The sequence below is a fragment of the Pinus tabuliformis genome, chromosome Q (assembly GCF_031772625.1).
Source record: "Pinus tabuliformis cultivar Carrire ecotype Pingquan chromosome Q, CPIR1, whole genome shotgun sequence".
Taxonomy (NCBI): Eukaryota; Viridiplantae; Streptophyta; class Pinopsida; order Pinales; family Pinaceae; genus Pinus; species Pinus tabuliformis.
This window is the reverse complement of record NC_142296.1, coordinates 1,222,739,764-1,222,754,227: the sequence shown is the minus strand read 5'-3', so window position 1 is coordinate 1,222,754,227 and position 14,464 is coordinate 1,222,739,764. Positions and strand designations below refer to the sequence as shown.

Sequence of the window (14,464 nt, the reverse complement as noted above, 5' to 3'; positions counted from 1 at the left end):
CGCTGCTATGTGAAAACTAGGTACAATATACTCCATTGGAATGATAGCTTCCATGCCATAAACCAATCGGAAAGGTGTCTATCCTATCAATTTCTTGCACGTTTTCCTATAAGCCCATAGTACTACAGGTAGGCGCAGGTCCCAATCACTCTATTGTGCGTTGCATACTTTGGTCAGCACAGTCTCCAATATTTTGTTGAATGCTTTTAATATCCCATTGGCTTGTGGGTGATACGGTGTGGTTTTCTGATGATACACCTGAAACTCTTTTATTAGCGCGCTGATGGTTTCATTCAGGAAATGTGTACCACGATCACTCATCAAGATTTCAGACATGGAAATCGAGTCAACACATGTTCAAACAAAAACTTCACAGCCGTGGCAGCCATGCAGTCTTTGACCAGCTGCCCTTCTGCCCAATGAGTCAGGTACCTTGTCATGGTGATAATGTATCTCATGCCCATTTTTCCCTGAGGTTTGATAGGTCCTAAAAATTTGATTGCCCACTTTTCGAAGGGCTGCAACGTCATTTGTGGATTCAAAGGCATATCATCCCTTCGTGATGGTTTACCTGTCCTTTGACATATATCATAGGCCTTACAGTGTGCTTTTGAATCTTGATGAAAGGTTGGCCACCACAACCCTACGCTAAGAATCTTTTGCACGGTCGCTAGCCCTACATAGTGTCCTCCTGCAGTGCCCCCATGTGCTTCTATGAGGATTTGACTTCGTTCAAATTCAGGTACATACCTTCACAGTATCTCATCATAACATGTTTTTTATAGGTGCCCCATGATGACAGAAAATTTAGTCACATGCACCACTAGTTCCTTCTTCTACTAGACAAAGTATTCCTTCGGCAAAGTCCCTGTTGTCAGAAAGTGGATTATATCTTCAAAGTGTCCATCCGCTATGTGCACAGCAAAGAGTTGTGCGTCAGGTAATCCTTCCTCCAAACTAGTAAGTTTCTCTCCCGTCTTAATGCGTGACAAGTGATCTGGTCCTATGTTTAGGCATCCAGGCTTCACCACGACCTCAAAGTCATAATATTGGAACAATAAGAGCCACTTGCATATGTTCCCCCCCCAACAAAGGCTTATTGACCAAGTATTTTAGCACATAATGGTCTGTATACATCTTGAAATGTCTGCCTAGCAAATAGTGCCAGTATTTTTGGAACACGTACACCATAGGAAACCCTTCACATTCGGTTGTGGAATAGTTCTTTTCTGCTTTCGACAACCTGTGACTTGCGAATGCAATAGGGTGATCCAAGCCCTCTCCACCCTCTTGTGTTAGCACTACTCCCAACGCTATACATGATGTGTCAACATGGACATAAAACTCCACATCCCATTTTGGGAAGACCAAGATTAGGGCAGACGCCAATTTCTATTTTAGTACATCCAGGCTCTTCATGCAATCATCATTCCAACAGAACGTGACATCCTTTTTCAACAATTTCTCCATTGGTGCGGTAATCTGGGCATAGATTTTGATGAACTTCCTGTAGTACACTGTATGTCCTAGGGTAGCGCACAGCTATTTAACACTTCACGGTGCTTCCAAGTTAAGAATTACTACAACCTTCGCGAGGTCTACCATCAATCTCTATTTGAAGACCATGTGTCCCAATAGGTTCCCAAAGGGAACGAGGAACGTACACATCTTGAGGTTGATCACGATTTGGTTTCATCAACAAGTATCCAGCATCAAGGGTAAGCTCGCTACATGGTGTTTAACCAATCCAAATATAGTCCAATCATCCAAGTATACCTCTAGGAATTTGTGGATATATTCTTTGCATGTTGTAATGACTATGCGCGAAAAGATGGCTAGTGTGTTCTTCAACCCAAACGACATAATATTGTATTGAAATCAACCCCACTCAGTCGTGAAGGTGGTCTTTCTCTTGTCTTCCAGCATGATTTTGATCTGGTGGTACCCTAAGTACCCATCAGTAAAAGAATATGCTTCTTGCCCACCGACATTTTCCAATACTTCATCTGTGAACGAAGTTAGGAATGGGTCATGCACACATGCATCATTCAACTTCCTGAGCTCCACTCAGATTCTTATCTCACCCTTCTGCTTCTTTTCCTGCACTACCATAGGGCTTACCCAGTCAGATTCTTCCACTGGCTCAATGATTCGAGCTATGAGAAGTTTGTCTAGTTCTATGTGGACCTTTTCCTTGTACTTCAGATTCAAGCGGTAAGGCCTCTACTTAACCAGCTTCACGTCAGGTTTTAAGGTGATCTTCATCATCCCTAAGTCACCAACGATCCCCTTTAAGTCTGTGATATTGGGCGGGAATAAGTCCTAGTACTCGCGAAGTAACTCAGCGGCCTTATCCACCATCGTGTCATCCTAGTAGTCATTGAGCATTGCATACTTTGGTTTGGCCTCCATACTAATGTTTACCTTCTTCGTCTCTAATGGCGTGGTTATGTCAGGGTCTTCAATCAATGGCCCTTGAACCTCGCAATAGCCTTCAGTTTCTGGAATGTTAACTTTCCGTGGATCTTCATCATCTTCTTCAATATTCACATTGTAACACTCCAGCATGTATCTTAGTTGGGTCTCCCATTAAGGCTAAAGCACTCCCATTAGCTCCTGGGGTATTTTAAAGATAGCTGCTTTTACTGCTTGTAGTGTATCATCAACAATATCCCACCAATGATCCTCAAACGTGAAGGTTGAAAGGAATCCTTCGCACAAGATATCCCATTCATTCGTTCCATGGCAGAGCTCCATCTCTATATACCAGTTCATGGGTATAATATCCATGGTGTGACAGAACAGGTGCACTCACTCAAGTTGTGGCTCTTCCCCATAGACCTTTGTCCATTTTGTGAGGTACGCGCATGGATCATCCCATCCATTATACTTTTTTTTTAATCACATCTGAGGCTTCCCAAACCACATGCACATCATCCTTTTTCATTCGTACTAGTCGTCAAAACTTCTTTGGTGCATACCCCACCACCTCACAGGCATAGAGTGTAGTACCCATTTCAAAGCTTAGAAACATTATTGTTCCAGCACTTCTCTTTCAAATCTACTTAGGAAGTCATCCACCTCACTTAACACATCATGCATAGGTAACTCCCTTACCTATGTTGATATGCAACGTATCAATCTCGTCATCATCTTATAGTTCAGTGTGGTTACCTCATGTAACTGGTTCTGTCATCGTTCTATTTCCTTATCCGAATCTAATGTGGAGGAGCTTTCGTGCTCCCTTTAGATTCATCCATCCGAGGATGGATTCACCCAGTCTTGCTCGCATGAAGTTGTCTTGTAGATGTAGTCCAAGTCATCATCATTTTCATAGTCGCACACCAACTCCATGTAGTGCAATCCTTCTGCAAGGTCCAAAGGTACAACCACACGCAGAGACTTTTTCTCAAAAATCATCTTGCGCTTCTTTATATTTATCACCCCATTCATGTCAGTGGCACAATCTATTCCTAATAGCACGGGGTAGGGATTATTGTCATCAACAATCTCTATCACTTCGAAATCTGCTAGCGTGCTTGCTCCTTTGATATCTACTGTGATTCCCTACAATCTCCCCATAGGTTGGATCTTTTGCTAGTTTTCCATTCACAGTTGGATAGGAGACCATTGCAGTGTAGGCCTTCCCATGCACTCCCATGTCTGCTTCGGTAGGACATTCACATCCGATCCTAGATCCAGAATCACTTGGTCCATCTCATATTCTCCAATTTGCATGGTCAATCTCATTTCCCTTCCTGTTCGCGTTGTGTACTTTTTGAGCTTCCAGACTACACACGGTTCTCCTTGCGTAGTCCCAGCGCATCTATTTATGAGTTCTTGTAGCCCCTTTACAACCTTGTTGTAGTGTATCAGCTTCAGGCATGCTTCCAAGAATGTTGTGAGCATTGATGGGTCCATTTCTGGCTTCGGTCTATCTTTTCTTCCTGAAGTGGAGGCATCAACGAAGCTCCTCTTGGCTTCCATGAAGGCTTCCTTAGTTCGCTCCAAATAAAACTCTGTTTCCTTCGTTGGAGCCTTATGAACCAAAGTACCTTCTTCACGTTGCTTTCCTTTGTCATCCCTTGTCATAATTCCACTTCGGAGCACAATATTCACGTTAGGGTCTTCCTCACATGGCTCAGACCTCATCATGTGTAGGTTCTGAGTCGGGGAGGTTGGAGTGCTCCCTTATTACGCAACCTTACTATCAGTGTGGCACAATCCTCTGTCTCATCATAAAACAATGTACAATACAAACATGATGGTCGCGTTGGATTTGTACAATCATGGGCATAATGTCCTGGCCCTCCGCAATTGTAACATATCAGCTATCCGCGACCTTTTCCTCATCCTCCTCCACCTCGGCCTCGTTCGCACCCTTGAAATATGGTTCATGCCATCCCTGCGTTCTGGTCAAGGGGTTGTGTTTCGACTTCAACTCTATAGGTAGGAGTCTGATCCATCATCAGCTCAGAACTTATACAGGTGCACTCATCATGTCCCACTAATCTACAGAAATTATAGAACAACTGTTGTGAATTCTACATGTACTTCTAAAATATATGGTAGTTATTTGTGGCATGCTTTGCTCCTATATGACAAAGCGCACACCATAGTGCAGGCACCATGCTCAGTCCTTCTTGCACCTCTGGTATTAATGGAATTGGCCCTCCTCCTGCGAGGTAATTCACAAACACCATGTAGTGGTCCTTTTCATGTCCTTGTGCCTTTCACTTTATGCACCATACCTCGTCGCGCACTTTTGGGCGGGCTGTCCTGTCTTGTTTCAAACTCTACATCTCAAGGCACAAGTTTTTCAACTGCGCGTGAATCTACTGAACTCCCAGGTTGGGATCCTATATCGAGGTCTTGTGTAATCTCATTACAACCTCAAAGGCCTCAGCTTGAGTTGTTAGCCTCTGTTGTAGCGTGTTCCTTAGATGCGGTGTTAATAATTCTACAAACCATTCACGGTGTTGTACATCTATCAACATCATGTTAGCTTTGCGAATTGTGCACTTAAGTCTCTGATCCAGCTCCCAAGTGGTCTCGCCTGGTAGCATTGTGATTTCCTTAAGCCCAATGATCGACTGCACCTCTAATTTTGGCCTACTAAATTCTTTGTTTAGCCTAGCTTCGATATCTGCGATCCCCGCATTCGGATTTTCATTGGAATGCTTAATGTACCAGGTCAATGCTCAATCCTACAGATCGCTGACCAACATTGCCTTCTTTATATTATTGTCCATGATTCCCTGCACTTCCCATACAGCTTTTATCACGAACCAAAACTGGTCCAGATCCTCATTCCCTGCTCCCTTGAAAACTGGCAACTTTATCACACTCACCATATTGCTTCGCGGTGGTGGCGGAGCTGGTATGGGTGAAGATGGGGGTGAAGACGGTGAAACTTGCAACGGTGTGGGTGGGGGTGGTATGCGCGGAATCCTTTGCTTTATCAAATTGATCGCACTTCTTGGTGAGACCTGTGCGAGCTCTTCCTCATCCCCTCGCGCAGGTGAAATCAAGGGGCTACTTTCTAATTCTGTACTACCTTCGTTTTTGTAGATTCTCCCACTTCGTGTAGCCCCAAACATCAATTTATTCGCATAACCCGTTTTCCACACAATAGCATTTTAATCCAAGTGTTGAAAGACTTAACATACTTACCTCGCGTTCCTTTAAGGAAGCATTGTTCTACCTCATTATAGCTGACTGAAATATCTACCATGAAATCGGTGATGAATCCTCCTATAATTCGATCGAGCCAGTGATCAACAATGCACGCGATCTTATCCTCCTATTCTTCTAATCTGCACACCAATTATGGAGTCCACACAATAGGTCTGTCGAGTTTACACCTTCCTTGGCTATCTGCTAGCATCGCGATCCACTCTATAGCTCGGTGGGGAAAGATGCGAAGAAAATTTCATGGATCTCTCTATATAAGTAGCAGTCTAACCACTCTTCCTTTGATAGTTGTGGATTCCTATTTTCCTGCACCGTGAACTCATGGATTTTTTTGTCCAACCAATCTTCAATTCCTTTCTTTATCAAATTCCAATGATACGACATCAGACATCTCTATGTAGATCATGGTCTCGGCAACGGAACCATTTGTTGTCTTGTTAGGGCCTGAACCAAGTTTGGAGCTACTTAGCCAAGAAAATCCCTATACTACTTTCCCTTTTGATAATAGTTCGTGGGGCGCGGACTGAGGTCTCACCCAAAGTAGTATCGAGGGGTGCTAGAACCAGGTTTCTGCACCCTTGAGATGTCTAAGGGGTTGATCTGGTCCAACTGTTAGTCCCTTCGCATGGGTTGCTTCGGGCACTTCCCTGGTCTTCGCGCCCTGTTATACTTGCCTTCGCATAGCCCTAAACAGGGCTGAGGGGCTTCCGTGCTGCTCGAGCAGTGCTCTGTGCTATTCCCCTAAGTCACACTTGAGATCCTAATTATCTTCCTATGCCAGTCAATTATCCTCGCGTAAATGGATGTCTTGCATTATAGTTATTTATAAAACACATTCATATTAGTTTGCACAAAAAATAAACAGTACACTTGCAATTTATACCCAATCCTACATTAAACTAGGAAAAGATACACATAAATATGGTAAACTTCTCTTTATTAATTCATCCAACAGTTACAAACTCGACCTACCCTGTGCACTCAGTTTTAGACTACTAGGCCTCTACGCACTCAGCTACATAGCCTTCTCCTACTCTATGACCCAAAGACACACTTTACACTTTGACTCAATCTCTTAGACTCATCATGCTTGTTCTTGCTACGCTATGTTCTACACCTAGAGCCTCACTCTATTTATACAATCCCATGGTCTGCGGACCATGGGTAGGTCTATCAAGCTGACATTACATTAGAAAAACAAGGGTGGACAACCCTGTGACTCTATTATAACTTCACGCTCCACACCCTCAATTGGCGGAGCTTCGACAAAGGAGTTGGTCAAAACTTGGGTTTTAAGCCCCAAAACATGCCTTGGGGACTTTCCATGCCCAACACGTATGACAAAATATGTGCACCCATTCGGGCTGTGGTTCGGTCCCCCAAGCCTTAGTCCATTTTGCCAGGTGATCGCGTGGATCATCCTTTTCGTTATACTTCTCAGTCATTCTGGTATTAGCACGCCCAAACCATATCTTCATCATTCTTCTGTAATCTTGCCATCTAGCAAAACTATCCTTATGCATACCCCATCATCGTGTAGGTGTAGAGCACAATGCCAACTCTAATGGTTGGAAGTGATGGTCCTCAAGGACTTCATGCTCAACTTCATCCAAATATACGTCAGTTAAACAATCATAATAAGGTAATTTTCTTACCTTCGACGAAACATAGCGCAATGAATTCGTCATCATATTGCATCACAATGTAAAAAATTGGTGTAAGTGGTTCTGCCAATGCTCTAACTCCTTATCTAAATCAGAGGTGCAGGAACTCTCCCAGTCCCATGAAATCCACCCATCTGTCATTGGATTGATCCAAGCCTAACCTCGCGTTGTTATCTTGTAAATTTGATCCAGTTCATCATCACTTTATTCATAATCATGGACATGTTCAGTATGCTGTGCCCCTTCTACAAGATCAAATGGCACTATAACCCGAAGCAAATTTTTTTCAAACGACATTGTCCTTTTCTTCAAATTAATGACCCCATTCATGTCAATAGCCCAGTCAATTCTCATTAGTGCGGGGTAAGGATTACTGTCATCGACAATTTTTATAACTTCAAAGTCTGCTACTGCACACGAACCTTCAATATCCACTGTTACTCCATATAATCATCCCATGGGGATGATTTTTTGCTGGTTCTCCATCCTGAGTTGAATCAGAGACCACTACAGCACAGGTCTCCCCATCCTTTCTCGTGTATGCTTCGATAAAACATTCACATCGGACCCCAGATCTAAGATGATGTGGTCCATCTCATATTCACCTATCTACGTTGTTAGCCTCATCTCTAAACCTGTTCGTGCCTTATTCTTGTCAATATTTCTGACTGCGTGGTGTTCATCAGGGGCCTTTTCCTTACTGACACATTTATTTATTAATTCATGCAGGCCTTCCATAGGCTTGCTATTGCGCAGTAGTTTCATGCAGGTCTCCAAAAAACGTAGTTAGTACAGAAAGATGAAAATTTGCAAGCGCATCGAGTTCTTGCATCGTGCCCTAGTTTCATGAGGAGGAGGCCTCCACGAAGTTGTTCTTGGCTTCCATAAATGGTTCCTTAGCACAATCTAGATAAAAGCTAACTTCTTTCTTTGGAGCTTTGTGGACCTGTCCCTTTTCTTCAGGCTGTTTGCCTTTATCAACGCCAGTTGTTATTCCACTTCTAAGCACAATATTAACACATTGATCTTCTTTGAGGGGCTCATCCCTCATCATTTGTAAATTCTATGTAGGCTGCGTTTTATTCTCATGTAGATTAGCTATTAACAATGGGATTCTTCTATAGTATGGTCGGACTATCTACAGTATTGACATGATGGGTGTGTAGGGTTCTTGCACTCTAGCGGATAGTGCCTCGACTATCCGTAGTTGTAGCAAATAATCTGACGACGGCCTCTACTAGGTCCCCCTCCTCCGCCCCATCCTCGACCCTGAAAGCCTCCAGGCATTCCTCTAGCACCTTACTCGGGAGGCGAGTCTCTGCTTGCATGTGGTAAGTAGGGGTTCTTTCTGTTATCACTCAAGGAAAATATTTTAAATTCTGAACATCAATTTTTAAATTGTTATAAAGGTTTGGTGTTAGTCCCTTTGCAGGTTCCTGCAGATGAAAGTCACGTTTTTCTTCTCTATCAGGATTAGGCTTTTAGGCTTATCTTTCTCAAGATATGGACAAAATTGGTATTGCTGGGTCAAATGGCACTCCTTACATATGACAGCTGGCAAGAAAAATTGATCACCGCCAAGCAGAGAGTTGCGGTATGGATGTGGCCATCATGGTCATACTCAAAGACCGCCCTTAAACGTTTCAGTTGGCGATACATTATTATTGATGAAGCGCATCTAATAAAGAATGAAGTTCACTTCTTGCAAAGACTATGAGAATCTACTACACCAACTACAGGCTTCTTATAACCGGCACACCTCTTCAAAACAGTTTTCACAAACTCTGGTTTCTTCTCAAATTCTTACTTCCAGAAATTCTTATGATCCTTGTGGGTGCAGGTCTAGCAAGCTCTGTTGTTCTGAAGAATGGTCGCTTGTCTGATATTATTTCAGAAATTCAGTCAATGATAACACGATTGGATAAAGGAGGAGAATCATTAAATGGCAATCTCTGTCTGAAGCTGAGCGAACGAATGTTCAAGGGATCTCCGTGGCCCTCGGTGGAGGCCATTGCTTCATTCGTCGACAACGATCATGTATTCTGTTTGCTTTACAGAGAAATGTGGTTCCGCCATTTTTATGCGAGGCTGTCCCCAAATCTGAAGCAGCGGGTCGAATCCTGGGACAATTATTGTAGTCTTTTTCAGGTCATTGTTCACGGCGTGGTTAACATGCAGTTACCGAATCAATGGCTCTGGGATATGATCGATGAGTTTATTTATCAGTTCCAGTCGTTTTGTCAGTATCGTGCTAAGCTCAGGAACAAGACAGATCAAGAACTAGCTTTTCTGCGGGAATGTGATGAGGTGTGGAATGTCTATAGTGTGCTCAACTATTTACAGGCTCTCGTTGAGAAGTCTGTGATCATCGGCTCTCGTTGAGAAGTCTGTGATCATCCAGATCCTAGAGGAAGAGAAAGAAGGTAATTTAACATTTACTGCAACTGATGGATATGACTACAATGGAGGAAGCAATGTTCTGAAGGTTCTGGGATACTTTAGTATTATTGGTCTACTTCGTGTACATTGCCTTCTTGGAGATTATTATAGTGGACTCAAGTGCTTGGCACCTATAGATGTTAACCAGACAGGTGTCTACAATTCAGTGATTGGAAGCCATATCACAACTATTTATTATTATGGATTCGCCAACCTTATGTTGAGAAGGTATGTTGAGGCAATACGGGCCTTCAATCAAGTTCTATTGTATATAATAAAGACCAAACAGTTCCATCAAAAGTCTCCACAGTTTGACCAAATTCTGAAGAAAAATGAACAGATGTATGCTCTATTGGCTATATGCCTCTCTATCTGTCCACAAATGAAGCTTGTTGAGGAAAATGTGAACGATCAGCTGAAAGAGAAGTATGGAGAGAAGATGGCAAGAATGCAGAGAAGGAATGAGGCTGTGTATGACGAACTTTTTTCATATGCCTGTCCTAAATTTATTACTCCTTCAGTACCAAACTATGATGAAGCTCTTGTAAATTATAACCAGGATGCATATAGGCTTCAGTTGAAGCTGTTCTTATCAGAAGTAAGACAGAAACAACTTTTTTCAGGTCTACGGAGCTTCTTGAAGTTGTATACATCCATCTCAATGGAAAAGATCGTGAATTTTATGGACGTTGATGGGTCTACCTTAAGGACAACTCTTATGACATACAAGCATAAGACTCATGCAATTGATCATGATGGAAGAATTATATCAAATGCGGATGTTGACTTTTATATTGATGAGGATATTGTTCATATTATTGAATCAAAGTCCTCAAAGCTATACGCTGATAATTTTATGCGTCACATTATCAAGTATGAAGAGATTATTAGTGATTTGGACGGAATTAAGCTTGAATAAGATGGTTGCTGTTTTTGCATTATCGAAATGCCAGCTGTAATGAGGTCAAACATCCAAATTTTGTAATTAGAGAAGAGCAGTCTTAAGCCATGAACAGTGGCGATCATTTAGCTATGAAAGGAAGACTGTGCTTTTGAAATTACACAGCAGTTTCGTAGCGCGCTACGAAACTGCTGTAGCTGCATGTTACAATTCAGTGGATCAATTATGATTGACAAAGCAACAAATCTTTTTGAAAGGTTTTGTCATCACACAAGTACATGAAAATGGTGGACAGCACATCAAGGACGTGGCAGTCTGCTCCATTTTGGGTAATTAAAGGATAAAGGACATGCTTCTTTGGATTCGAATATTTTGAGGAAAACTAAAGACCAGTAAACAGGGGTAGTTTCCTATATTTCAGGGCATTGGAAAACATGTGATATTGAAGAGCAACATGAAGCATTAAAGGTCCATCACAGCCACCGCCAGAAGGGAACCAGATGTCAGAAAACGAAAATGATTGTAGACCAAGGCTGTTATGGAATTAGAGTCCCATTTGATTTAGATGTCTAGAAGATCTAGTAGAATTAGAATCCTAATTGTTTTAGGATTCCAGAGCTGTCAATTAGTAATCAGTTGTATTTATTAGTTAGTTAAAGGGTTAATAGGTGTCATTAGAAGTAGTTTTCGAATTCCCCTCATGCTTGAGGAGGAATCTCGATCAGTTAGAATAGGAGCTCTATATATAGCTGAAACAACAATGTAATCAAGGTTGGAAAATTTTATGATACAGCTTGTATTTGGCTTATGTAAAGACTCATTTTCAGAAATATAATTTTGACTTTACTTCTCAAGATTCATGAAGGATTTCTTATGTTCAAAATATGTGATCTTGTCCTTTCCATAATTTTTATAGTGGTATAGATGTATAATCACTCAAAATTCACTGAATGTGCTCTGATTTCCTGTATGCATTTATAAACTGTGGTCCCATATGAGTTATGTTCTGAATGTCTAAATGCTGAGTGCCCTGACTTCTATGTAAGGTTGAGTTCACTGTTATATTGAGGTGTTGTTGACTCCATAAGCCCAATGGATAGTTGTTTAATGTATTTCTAGCATTCATATTTTTCAAAGTTGTTCTATAAGAGTTAGCCATCTTATCTTTAATCAAAATCATTAATCCTTTAAGAGAGAGCCCTCTCAGGTTGAGGAGGCTAAGCCTCAGCCTAAAGTAGGTCTGAAATAGTTGCTTAGAGTCAACCTGACCAGCAGCCTATCAGGATCTGATTTTGAGATAACACTTTCCATCATCATTTCATAACTTCGGTAGTGGCGCTCATTGTGGCCCACAGATTTGCAGAAATTATAGAACAATTAATGGGGTGTCTAAATGAACTTCTTAAGTAAATGGAAATTGTCCATCACATGTTTCCCAGTAACTTGAAAAATGGCACACCATAGTGCAGCGCCAATGCTCGGCCCTGCAGGGGCTTCTAGTTTCAGGGGAATTAGCCCCCCTCTTGTAATATAATTCACATACACGGGACAATGATCTATATCAAGCCCATGGCCCTTACGCTTCAAACACCAGACTTATGCAGACATTTCTAGTTTAATCTCCTTGTCTTTTTTCAAACTCTATAATGCTAGGTGTAAGCTTGCTAACTGTGAGGGGATCTATTGTACCCCTAGGTTCATGTCATGAATAGGTGATGCATGTAGCCTCATCATGATCTCCAAGGCTTTTTCCTCTATATCTATCTTCTGCTGTGACAGAGGAATCCTCAAATGGGGGATAAGCGACGCTATAAACTAGTTGTGATGCTGGCGATCTCTAATCTTCATGTTAGCCTGTCTGATTTGGCACTTCAACCTCTGATAAAAATCCCAAAGCATCTCCTCAACCTTCATCATGATCTCTTTAAATTCAATCACTGACTGTGAGTTAGATTTAGGCTTACTAAACTCTTTGCTCAAAGTCATCTTAGTCTCTATCAGTGTTGCAAGAGGATTGTCAGTACAATACTTAATGTAACAGGTTAGAGCACAATCCTGCAAAGTGGTAACAAATTGTGCCTTCATTATGTTATCATCGGTGAACTGTCACGATGTCCATACAACATTCATAACAAACCAGAACTGCTCTAGATCTTCACTTCCTATGCCCTTGAAGATCGACATTTTCATTGCGTTCACCATGGTGAAATGTGGCAATGGAGGTGGAGGTGTGGGAAAAGGTGTATGCGGTGGAGGTGGAGGTGGAGGTGGAGTGGCTGGATGATTTGTTCTAAGAACCCCCTAAGTGATTAATTGAATGATGGTTCATGGAGTAGTCTACCCTGCCCCTTCGTTGTCACTTGAAGGAGTCCCAATCAATGGATGATACTTTGGTCCTCATCCTTCACGATTTCTAAAGAATCTTCCACTTTGCGTATCTCTGAACATCAAGGTAATGGTATCACCCCTTTTTCACATAACACCATTTTAATCAAAGTATTAAATGATCTTAAATACTTACGTCGCAGTCCTTTGAAGAATATTAGCTATAGCTGACTGAGCTATCAACTGCAAATTATGTAACAAATCCTCCTAGAATTCGATCGAGCCAATAATCAACAACCCGCAGGATCTTATTTTCAAAAGCTTCTAGTCATCACATTAATTCTGGAGTATACACTATAGGACTATCAAACTTCCACCTTCCTTGATTATCTGTTAACTTAGATAACCACTCGTGTAGTTCAATGGGGAAGGTGCAAAAGAAGATTTCTCGTATCTTTGTATACATATATCTATTCAACCAATATTCCTTTGACAGGCGCAAATTCCTGTTTTGTTGTGCCACAAACTCATGAATATTCCGGTCCAACCAATTTTCAATTTCTTTCTTGGTTGGGTTCTAATGATGTGACATAACACATCCCTTTCCAGCAAATATCGGTTTTGGCAACAGAACCAACTTTTGGCTTAGGGGGTCCTAACCCAAGTTCAGAGTTAGTTGCGCCAACCAACAAAGCCCTACACTACTGGACCTTTCAACAACAACCTAGGTAGCGCAGACTGAAGTCTCACCCGAAGCAGTATGGGGGGATGAAAAAAACAAGTTTTTGCATCCAAAGACTAATGTTATGTCTTTTAGCACCTTGGATTTGTTGTCACGCAAATCGATAACTCCTAGGGCACATTACTGCAACTCAGTTAAAGCGGCCTTCAGAACTTCACGAAGGCCCAATGTCAATCCTTGTGGACCTTTAACAATCGATTCAACTACTCGCGCGCATTAGAAATCAATCCTAAATTGGAGTTCATGTAGATCTACTTAATTCGTCAGAAAACATAAGAGAAATCACCAGAAACTTCGCAGAAGTGCCTAAGTATTCATTGCGTTCATTATTAAGATAGATTCAAGATAATCGTGTAATGTTCAATCAGTGTTTCATAAAAATGACATTCATCATCAACATATAAAATTAACAGATATAAACAGGAATACTCAGTAATTCTTCGGAAAATTGTCTTTATTGATCTTCAATTCACTGATTCCAGACTCAAACTTCCATGCGCACACAACTGTAGGGGTCCACGCACTCAGTAGAAGACTCTACCTGGACCTCCACTCACTCAGCTATGGACTCTACCTAGGCCTCCATGCACTTAGATATGGAGCCTTCCTTTCTCTACCTAAGTGCAGGAAGCAAAGCCTTCCTACCTTAGCTCTTGCCCAAGAATATCCAATGAACCCAATTCTCTATCTAAGTTGCTT

General features: G+C 41.7%; 1 pseudogene; it reads left to right on the top strand.

The window, feature by feature from the left end:
* Positions 1-8,889: 8,889 nt before the first annotated feature.
* On the top strand, positions 8,890-10,716 carry LOC149224186 (uncharacterized; annotated as a pseudogene).
* The last annotated feature ends 3,748 nt before the right edge of the window (positions 10,717-14,464 follow it).